The 10,857-nt window shown below is 37.9% G+C and overlaps 1 pseudogene; it reads right to left on the bottom strand.

Moving 5' to 3' along the window:
- Positions 1-5,857: 5,857 nt before the first annotated feature.
- Positions 5,858-7,281, bottom strand: LOC138174212 (THO complex subunit 7 homolog pseudogene; annotated as a pseudogene).
- Between the last annotated feature and the right edge of the window lie 3,576 nt (positions 7,282-10,857).

The following is a 10,857-nucleotide window of genomic DNA, read 5'->3' as shown; positions in this document are numbered from 1 at the left end:
TCAGGAAACTTAGATTCAAATATGTACTAGCTATATGCCCTTGGGGAAGTAATTTCAATTACTGGGGCTCACCTTCATTTTTAAAATGAGATTTTAAAAAATCTGATCTCTAAAATGCCCTCCAGGGAACTGGAAGCTTTTTCTTTTCTTCTCAATCTGTTTTTTCTACACCATTTCCTGTACTCTTCACTGCCCCATGAAAAATGACCTTTCCTTACATTTTCCTGAATAAAAGAGGTCATCTTTATGAGTTTCCTTTGTCTTCATAATTCAGCATGAACATCATACCACATTTTCTTCTCTTTTGCTCTAGATTCTGAGGTAGTCTTGCCTTTGTCTTTGCCAAGAATAATAGTTCTGGGTAGAGCCAAGATGGTGGAGTAAAAGCAAGAACTTGTCTGAGCTCCCACCCTAACCACCTCCAATACCTGTAAAATATGACTCTAAACAAATTTTAGAGGTACAGAACCTATAAAGTGACAGAGAGAAACAAATGTCCCACTGAAGGCAGCCTTGACAGGCCAACAGGAAGGTTCTATCCCACCACGCTGGGGGCAGAGAGCAGTCTCACGTGAGCTGTACAGGACCAGATGTGGGCTGCCCTGACTAGCAGCACAGAACAGCCAGAGCCAACTTCAGGAGAGTGAATCACCAGCAGCTGTGGTGGTTTCCAGACTTCTCAAACCATAAACACCAATGAGAAAGTAAAAGGTCAGTGGGGAAATCAGTTGGAACTGGGTGAGGGAAAAGCACAGTCCAGCCCCTGCCTCCAGGGTGAGAGGTGGTAGAGGGACAGGGGTTGCTGCTGCATGGCTGCCTCTGGAGCTCCTGGCCTGCAGATTGTAGGAGGAACAAGCAACCATTCAGAGGGTAATTGCTCTTGCTTTGACCTGTTTGCATCTGGATCATGGTCTTGGGTGGTGGTCCTGGGTGTGTGGCCAGTGTGCCATAGATTGGGGTATCTGTAGAGAAGGCACCCTCCTCATAGCTCAGACAACATTTGCAAAAACCATAGTTATTTGGGACACAATTCTCTCCACTCTGCAAGCATAGTTCTACCGTGGCAAAGAGCTCAAAAGTCAGGTAATTGGCTGGCAAAATGAGCAAGCAGATGAAGCACAATCAGACCATAGAATCCTTTTTTAGGGACAAAAAGAATCAAAACATGGAACCAGAAGAAGTCAATGAAGTCAAAACTCCTGCATCAAAAGCTTCTAAGAAAAATAGGAATTTGTTACAGGACATGGAGGAGCTCAAGGAGGATTTGAAAATCAAGTAAGAGAAGTAGAGGAAAAATTGGGAAGAGAAATGAGAATGATGCAAGAAAATCATGAAAAGCAAGTCATCAGCCTGACTGAAGAAAATAACACCTTAAAAAATAAACTAACTCAAATGGCAAAAGAGGCCCAAAAAGCCAATGAGGACAAGAATGCTTTAAAAAGCTCTATTGCCCAGACAGAAAAGGAATTTCAAAAACTCACTGAAGAGAATAATTAGATTGGAGCAAATGGAAGCTAATGACTTTATGAGAAATCAAGATACTATAAAACAGATCCAAACAAATTTTAAAAATAGAAGTCAATGTGAAATATTTCATTGGAAAAACCACTGACCTGGAAAATAGATCCAGGAGAGATAATTGCAAAATTATTGGATTACCTGAAAGCCATGTTAAAAAAAAGCCTAGAAATCATCCTTCAAGATATTCTCAAGGAAAATTGCCCTGATATTCTAGAACCAGAGGGCAAAATAGAAATTGAAAGAATTCACCAATTGCCTTTTGAAAAAGATCCCAAAAAGAAAACTCCTAGGAATATCATAGCCAAATTCCAGAGTTCCCAGGTCAAGGAGCAAATATTACGAGCAGTCAAGAAGAATCAATTTGAGTATTGTGCAAACACAATCAGGATAACACATGATCTAGCAGCTTCTACACTAAGGCATTGAAGGGCTTGGAATATGATATTCCAGAGATCAAAGGAGCTAGGATTAAAACCAAGAATCTCTTAGCCAGCAAAAATGAGTATAATACTTCAGGGGAAAATATTGTCATTCAATGAAATAGAGGACTTTCAAGTATTCTTGATGAAAAAAACCAGAGCTGAACAGAAAATTTGACTTTCAAATTCAAGAAGCAAGATAAGCATGAGAAGGTAAACAGGAAAAAGAAATCATAAGGAACTTATTAAAGTTGAACTATTTACATTACCACATGGAAATACGATTATTGTAATTCATGAGACTTTTCTTAGTATGAGGAAAGTTGAAGGGAATGTATATGTTTATATGTATACATATATATGTATGTATAGGAGGGTGTATGTGTGTATATATACATGTGAGTGTGTGTGTACATATATACATAGACATAGGGCACAAGATAAGTTGAATAGGAAGGGATGATATGTAAAAATAAAATTAAGAGGTGAGAGGAATATGAGAGAAGGAGAGAGAGATAGAATAGGGTAAATTATCTCATATAACAGAGGCAAGAGAAAACTTACAATGGAGGGGAAGAGCAGGAAGGTAAAAGGGAATGGGTCAACCTTATTCTCATTGAATTTGTCTTAAGGAGGGAATAATATACACACTCATTTTGGTATCTTATCCTACAGGAAAGTAGGGGGGAAGGGGATAAGAAGGGGGAATGATAGAAGGTAGGGCAGATTGGGGAAGAGGGTAGTTAGAAGCACATACTTTTGAAAAGGGACAGGGTCAAAGTAGAAAGTAGAATAAGTAAGGGGCATGATAGGATGGAGGGAAATATAGTTAGTCTTTCACAATATAACTACTATGGAAACATTTTGCATAACTATACATGTACAACCTATATTGAGTTGCTTATCTTCCTAGTGGTAGTGGGTAAGGTGGGAAGAAGGGAAAGAATCTGGAAACCAAAGTTTAAAAATAAATGTTGAAAAAATTGTTTTTTACATGCAAGTGGGAAATAAGACATACAGGCACTGGGGTATAGACATCCATCTTGCCCTACTAGAAAGTTAGAAAGGGAGTGGGGGAGGATATAAGAGAGAACAGATTGGGGGAAGGTTTATTCAGTAGGCTCACTACCTTGGGGTGGGGGGTAGGGGAAAGACAGGGAGAAAAACTGTAACTCAAAATCTTGTGCAAATGAATGTTGAAAAACAAAAATAAATTTAAAAAGTAAAAAATAAAAAAAATAAGAATACTTCTCCCCAAACCCTTTATACTATTTTCTTCTGTGTCCTCAGAGTCATTGCCCTTTCAACTATCCATAGTCTTCAAAGCATAGCAAAAATATCTATACTCATCGTCTCCATTCCTGCACTTCCCACTCACTCCCAAACCCCTTGTAATCTGACTTCTGACTTGATTGAAAGTTCTCTTTCCAAGGTTATCTAGGGTCTTTCCATTATATAATCCAATGGCATTTTCTCAGTACTAATTCTTCTTGACATTTCCACAGCTTTTGACACTGTTGACTACCAACTCCTTCTACATACTTACTTTTCTCTGGGTTTTCATGACCTTGGTTTCTCTTAATTCTTCTCTTACTTATACCTGAACAGTCTCTTCTATCTATTGTTGATTTCAACAGCTATCATGAATTCAATTGTTTACAAACAAATAATTTTGTAATCAAAATATCTAGGCCTCATCTCTTATCTGAACTTCAGTCCAACATCACCAGGTGCTATTAGACATCATTAAGGTGTGGAAGAACAAACAAATAAGAACTGTTTCATTCTTTGTCCTTGCGTCCTTAGTATATGTCATATAGCAGGATACTTAATAAGTACTGAATGATATTGGGCAAGTTGATTAACTTCAATATTGACATCTGTAAAATTAGAAGAAGGTTGAACAAGATGGCTTATATAGTCCCTTTCTAATCTATAACTATGATGCTATGGATGTTTCACAAACTCAATATGTCCAAAATGGAACTCATTATTTTTCCCCTTGTGAAGGAAAACCAGAACCACCATAATTTTTTTTTAAACAATTGGGGTTAAGTAACTTGCTCAAGGTTACATGGCCAGTTATTTCTGGGTGTGGTGCTGAGTATCTGAGCCCGGATTCGATCCCCAGGTCATCCCGACACTGGAGCCAGTGCTCTTACTCGCTGAGCCACCTGGCCACCCCTTCCATCCTAATTTTTTAACATCTTTTATGAACAATGTGGAAATCTTACAACTACCTAATGGCCTAGTGGTCTTTAGCCACTATTAAAGGAGAAATTATATTAAAAAAAAACTATGCAAGAACATAGTAAAGCAGAAGTTTCCATTCACTGTTGCAACACTACTTGTCCTTTAATATGAGGCAACTGTAGTTTTGTCTAAATGTACTTTAATAACTGTAAAATTATTTGGTCCCCTCTCCTTTTCTCTTTCCCTTGAACTAGGAATGTTTTCTTATTCCAATAATAAATTCTGCCAGTTGCATTCCAAGTAGCCTCCTTTTTCTCCCTTGAAAAATTTCCTCTTTCTCCAAACCTCTCTCCCCTAGGAAATGATTCACTTATCTATCTTAGGTTGCCACATAAGGCTGCTGATTATCCATGCACTCTAGGTGAGCATGAAAAGTTTAAAAAAAAATCTAAATCTGTACCCTAGGAAGCTGTGGTTAACATAAGCAAACAGTCTTCTTTTAATACGCCAATACATGTCTTTGTTTTCACTTTGACTTCCTGACTTTAACCCAATATTACATACAGTTGTCCCAAGAAGTCTCATTACTCTTGGTCCCATAAATATTCCTTAATATTCTAAAACCTACCATTTCTTCTCTAATTCATTTTACAGATGAAGAAACCGAGGCAAACAGCTTTAAGCAAATTGTCCAGGGTGACAAGTGTTAGAGGCCAGATCAAAACTCATGAAGCTGACTCTTCCTGACTCCAGGTGCAGAACTCTAGCTAGTGTTCCACTTACCTGTACCTTTTAAAAAACAAAAGAAAACAAACAAACTAGAAAATAATTGAAGCTAATATAACATTGTTCTTTAAAAGTTGGACAAGTGACTTGCTTATCCCCATGATCTCATTTGGTCCTCATGAGAACCTCAATTGGACAGACATGCAAACTACCCCTAAAAGAGTTTGTTACTTACCCAAGGTCACAGTTAGGAAGCATCAGTGGTGGAGTTTGGACTCAATTCTCTCCTGACTTCAGTGATGGAGTTTAGATCCTGACTTTGAATTTGTTCTTTTTGGCCATAAAAACACAAGGCATAATCACCTACTGAGAAAATTTTGAAATGAATGCCAAAGCTTCAAAGCTGTGAAATGTAGGAATTAGGAGGGTCCTTAGAGGCTTTTTGGTTCAACCCTTACTCAGCTAAGCACTCCTTACCATATCCCCAACAAATGGTCTTCCAAAATCTGCTTGACGATCTCAAAGTGGTCAACCCACTTCTTCAAGGCAGTTCATTTGACCTTTGAATAGGTCTAGTTTTTAAGACTCTTTTTGTTGTTCTTAAAATACATCAACAACCTCAGTTTATTCTGAGAATATTATAACAGGACCAAAACACCCCAGAATCTTTGCCAAGAAAACATCAAATGGGGTTACCAAGAGTCAGACATGACCAAAACAACTGAAACACAACAACTTCCTGACTCCAGGCCCAGCTCTCTCTCCCTCCTTTGAAAATGTCCTCTGACTTCCTAGTTCTTCTGGTTCAAAAGTTATTCAGGGAACTAGGTGGATGTGTCATATATGGACAGAATGCATCAGGCCAAAAGTATCTATGCATTCTTTTTTTCATAAAAAAATTCATTAAAATAGTTTACTTGCCTAGTTAGACATTTGAAAAAAAAATTAATAAAAATTTCTCATCCATAGTCTGCTAGTTTCACCAAAGTAACAAAGATTTAACGTGTGAAAAGAAATGAAGACAGATATTTAGTTCTCTCCAGACTGGTGAGACTTGCATTTGCCTGGGGTTTCATCTCTGTTTCCACGTCTGCTTCCTGAGTCTCTTCCACTTTTGAGAGTTTGTCATCATTTTCTAATGTCTGATGAAGTTTGTGGGCAGGACTAAGAAGAAAATGAAGTGCTTTCCTCTTCATTCCAGCTTATTTGCAACATTTTCTTTTATACAACACAGATGTTGTGATTCTTTCCCTAAGACATCTAGTTCCTTTAATGTTTCATGCCTGTCTGGATGGTGCTGTATGACTTTTGCCAAAGCCTCATATTCCTGGTGATTTTTCCATATTTGTTTTGCTTGAAGGATCTGCTTTTTGCATTCAGCAAGTTTTTTGTGTGCTCCAGCTATGTTTGGTGCATTTTTTCATAGTTTTCCATTTCTCTGAGATTTATATCATATACAAGCAGGGTTTTCCCATTGAAAATTTACATCGAAACAACGTACTCAGCATGTGCTGGTACTGCCTATAAGCTTTTGTCTGAGATCCAGAATTGTACCACTTAATGAAACTTGTCACTAACAGGTTGATGCTCTCATCATCACTATCAATTAAGAGACACTTTCTTATAATTTCATCATCCTTGACAATCTCCACGCCACCCTTGGTGGCAGCTCGTCACCCACATCCCGTGGATCCTGGTCAAACTCCCACAGTCTATCTGTGCATTCTTTAAGGGTGGAAAAAATCCCTTCACAATAAATATACATATACATGGTTGGAATTGACTCCTCAACCCCAAAACTTCTGCATGCTCACCCGGAATGGTCCGGGAACATACACTAAATGGGAAGGGGAGAGGGCAGAGAAGGAAACCTACCACAAGGGGTTTATTTTTTTTATTTCAAATAATGAATATATCAAATAATTTCAAATGGATATATCACCTAGTATCAGGAATTAATAAAGATAGATGTATCACGTCATCTTTCATCTTTGTTCTTTATGCAGTAGAAGCAATATTGCAGTGTAGTATTGTCAAATCAGTACTGGCCTTAGAATAAGAAGACTCAGATTCAATTCCTGGTTCAAATACTTATACTTATTTCTAGGCAAGGCACTTAAGGTCTCTGAGCCTCAGTTTCTTAATCTCTAAAATGGAGATACTATTTTGGAAGGGATGTACACAATCATATTTCTCAGCCTTTCTATAGTATTTGACACTGTTTACCACTTCTTCCTCCTGGATATCCTCACATCCCTAGGGTATTATGACACTGGTCCATCTGTTTCTTTTCTTACCATCTGGTTACTCCTTTTCAGTCTGCTTTTCTGGAAACCCTTAACTATGGATATTTCTCAAGGCTTTTCTTAGGCTGTGTCTTTGAGCCTTATGCAACCTCTTTCTTACCAAGCTCAATTGCCATGTTAATTATACAGATGGCCTCCATTCCATCTATCCCTTCCCAGTATAGCCTCAAGGTTGCAGGTTCCCCACCCCTAGTAGGTGCTTATCACCTAGACTATTTCAATAACAGTTGAATTACTTTCCCTCTCAAGTCTCTCACCTCGCTAATCCATCTTTGACATAGATCTATTCTTCAGAAAAAAAAAATTACTATGTCATGCCTCTCCAAGTCAACTTTAGTAGCTTCCTATCACTTCTAGAACTCCTGTGTTGAACATTTAAAGTCCTTCCCAACCTTGCCTTGAACTACATTTCCAGCATTCTTATATATTGCTCACTGTTCCAAACTTTATGATCTGGCCAAATTGGTCTCACTATTTTTTTATAGACGATGTTCCATTTCCTCTCATGTACCTTGGAACTTGCTCACCTTCAATCCTGGACCACACCTCCATTTCTCTTCTGCCTCTTTTATCATCAACTGGCCAGGAAACAGGCAGCAAGAGGAAGGAAAAGGACCAAGGTCAAGTGGCACTGAAAATCTACTGACTACAGCACCAATGCAAAATTGTAAGTGTTGACACATTGGAGCTAAGGGATGCCCCACCTTATTTAAAGTTGGATCAGGAAGAATAAATCAATGTTGAACTTTGATATAAGGTCTGTGACTATTTTTTAAAAGAACAAATACTTAAAAAAAAACATCTGTAATGCTTTGTGCTAGGAATCAATTGAGAAGGCTACATTTTTAGCAGAGCTATAAAAGAATATGAATGTTCCTTTCTGTATGTTTTCAAAATGTATATTTCTAAAATAAATGAAAAATCTGACCCTCTGGGAGACATGAGCTACCTGAACAACAATCAGTCTTGAAACTAGGTATTTTACTCCTTACTTGCCATTCATTAGAAACATGACACTCCAGGTCCCTCCTTGAGACATTTTCACTGACTGTCCTTCATGTCTAAAATGCTCTCCCTCTTCATCTTGGCCTCCTGGTTACCCTGGCTTCTTTAAGTTCCCAGCTAAAAAGCCATCTTTTGCAGGAGGTCTTTCCCTCTCCCTCTTCATCTTAGTGCCTTTCCTCAGTTGATCATTTCCAGTATATTCTGTATAAAGCTTGTTTGTCTATAGGTGTTTGCATAGTGTCTCCCCTATTAGACTGTGAGCTCCTTGAGAGAAGGGACTATTTTTGTTTCGTTGTTTCCCCAGGAAAGTGTATGGCACATAGTAGACACTTGACTTACATTCCATTATCTACCTTTGTGCATCTGCCCAAATGGACCCTGTGCCTAGAATGTATTTCCTGTCCATTCTCTTTACAGCTGCCGAACTATTTGTCCTAAAGCACAGATTTGACCATGCTATCCCAATATTCAGTAAATTATGTTATTTATTTATAAAATAAAGTTATTCTTTAATACTGCCTAGATCAAATATAAAATCCTCTGTTTGGTTTGAAAATGCTCACTATCTTTCCAGTCATTTGACACCTTATTCCCCTGAATGTAGCCTGTGATCCAGTGACGCTAGCTTCCTTATTTCTCATCCAAAACACATTACCGAGCTCCTTGCACATCCACCATCTGTCCCTTGTTACTGGAATGTTTCCCATCTCCTGGCCTCCCTGATTTTCTTCAAGGCCCAGATGAAAACCCACCTTCTGCAGACGTGTTCTTTCCCTATTCCCTTTCATTTGTGTGCTTTTCTCCTGTTGATTATCTTGTTTGTATATGGTTGTTTGCAAGCTGTGCCCCTTTCTTTGTATCTTCAGAGTTTAGCACAGTGCCTGCTATATAAACAGGCATTAAAAACCTTCTTGTTTACTGACTTTAACTTATCACTTCTTACTTGAAGCTTTTTGGGATACCTGTCTACTCCCCAATTAAAAGCTTTCTCTCCCTCCTCAAATCATCTGTTATTTACTTCTCTATATATGTACAGTATCTACACAGTAGAATGCAAGCTTCTTGAAGGCAGAAGATGCTCATGAATTGACATAAAGCAGGGATTCTAAACATTTTTGGTGGGATTTTTTGGCACAACCCCACTTTGACACAACCCACCCTGGGTACGACTATGAACCTCTTCTAAGAGGATTGTTAAATGCATAAAATTCAATACAAATGATAAAAGAAACCCATCACACTAATAGAAATTTAGTTCTCAAAAGGAGATGAGCATATGGACTTCAAGCTAAGGATTTCTGACTTGAAGACAGTACTTCATGCTAGTCATGACACAGAGATGGAGAATAAAATCCTTAATTAAAAAAAAAACATCTCCAAGGAAATACCTTGTAAGTAGGCACCAGGCATTGCCAACAATTCTCTGAACGTTCACATTTTTACTAGCATGGATTACAGACACTCTTTCTTGCCTCTTTATTTTTGCCATTTTCTGAATCCCAGGAGAATCCTGAGTAGTTGCTCCCCAAAATTGTTTTCAGGCTCTTAAGAGTCATTCCTCACCAGAAGAAGTAGTTACGACTCATTCTTTTCCCATTTCCTTGGTGGTTGGATGTCTTCCCTTACTGGGCTAAACAGTTACATAGAATAGAAAAAACAAAACTAAAACAAAAAAACAAACAAAAAAGACTTCTCTCCCCACTTCATATCAGAATCTTCTTTGCCTCTTCTTATAAACAGCTGCCCTTTTAATGATGTTTCTCTCTTTCCAACAGGACACAGCTGCAGATACTAATTAGGGCAGCTCCCTTACAGAAGCCTGGTATGCAATCTTCTCAGGAATTGTAGCCAGAGAACGCAGTAATCAACCGAATTTCCCCTAGATTTAGAGGTTAAATAAGTTGATATTTTGTGTTGGAAATCTATGCTGCTCTAAGTAGGAACTTGAATAAAGGTTTGAAGAAACATGGCCTCTCTCCACTTGGTTCAAGAGAAAATTAATGTTCAGCTTTTCAATCTTCTCAAATTAATGTATTTATTTAGTCATTTTCTACTCTTTTGGATTTCCTCCTAATGCTGGGCATCTTTTCCTTTGAAACAGGAGACTGTTCCTCACACACCAAATGGACATTTTAACACAGTTTGTCACAAGTTTGTAAAACAAGAACTGAAAACTGCTGCTAATGGTCTGTAAACCCAAAGAGATCAAAGAAAAAAAGTACTGCATGCATGTATGTATGTATATATGTAGCAAAACAAATTTATAGGAGCTCTTTTTTGTGGTGGCAAAGAATTGTAAATTGAGGGGCTACTCATATATTGGGAAATGACTGAGCAAGCTCTGGTATGTTATTGTGATGGAGTACTATTGTACTATAAGAAATGATAAAGGGGGATAGTTTCAGGGAGAAAAAAGAAACATGACAAGAGTTATACAAACTGATGCAAAGTGAATCGAGGAGAACCAGGTGATCATTGTGTATAGTAACAGCAACATTGTAAAGATGGTGAACTGAGAAAGACTTCATTAGTCTGATCAATACAGTGATCCAAGACAATTCCAAAGTATGATGAAAAAAAAAAGTACTGTCTACCTCCAGAGAAAGAACTGATGAACTTCCAGTGCATATTGAAATATTTTTTTTCATTTTCTTTATTTTTATTGCTTGTTTGGCAATATGGTTAAT

The sequence above is a fragment of the Petaurus breviceps genome, unplaced genomic scaffold (genome assembly GCF_028583685.1).
Source record: "Petaurus breviceps papuanus isolate PSGF00001 unplaced genomic scaffold, PetGlider_PUasm1.0 688, whole genome shotgun sequence".
Classification (NCBI taxonomy): Eukaryota; Metazoa; Chordata; class Mammalia; order Diprotodontia; family Petauridae; genus Petaurus; species Petaurus breviceps.
Note: the sequence above shows the minus strand (reverse complement) of the source record. Positions and strands in the feature narration are given on the sequence as shown.